The following is a 606-nucleotide window of genomic DNA, read 5'->3' as shown; positions in this document are numbered from 1 at the left end:
AAATTCGAACTGTGACTTGGTGTCCTGCTTAGGGTCACACAGTATGTCGCCATCTGGCGCCCAGGTCACTGACACCGCGCCCCCACACACCATACTACCAGGGTGTCGTGATCTCACTCGTACACTTTTTTTTTAAACGCACCCCCCCCCCCCCGCCAATTATCTTCTTTTCTCCTCCTTCCCCCCACCACCACCCCCAAATGTCATTGTTATATTCTGTCGCACACAGTTCTCTCGCTGCGCGTGCTGCGGATAGCTGGGAGGCGCACGGATTTGTTCGGGGGGGGGGGGGGTAAAGGGAAAGGAAAGAGAGAGAGAGAGAGAGAGAGACGAAAGAAGGGGAGCGCAGATTAAGGGTTGTGTGTGTGTGTGTGTGGGTTGTGGGTGTAGACACTGCCCACTGGGCGGAGATTGACCCTTTGTTTTGTTTGATAGATCTCAAACCTTCCCTCCTATTGAAAGAGAGAGTAACACAACAGACCAGAGCTTTGAAAAACAACAAATGCGTCATAATGATAGAGGGCGGGGGGGGGGGGATGAATGTCAAGGTCAAACGATTGACTATTCAGGGGGGGGGGGGGTCAGTTAATAAACCTTAGCGGTTGG

The sequence above is a fragment of the Biomphalaria glabrata genome, chromosome 9 (assembly GCF_947242115.1).
Source record: "Biomphalaria glabrata chromosome 9, xgBioGlab47.1, whole genome shotgun sequence".
Taxonomy (NCBI): Eukaryota; Metazoa; Mollusca; class Gastropoda; family Planorbidae; genus Biomphalaria; species Biomphalaria glabrata.
The sequence above is the reverse complement of the archived record's forward strand: the minus strand, read 5'-3'. Positions refer to the sequence as shown.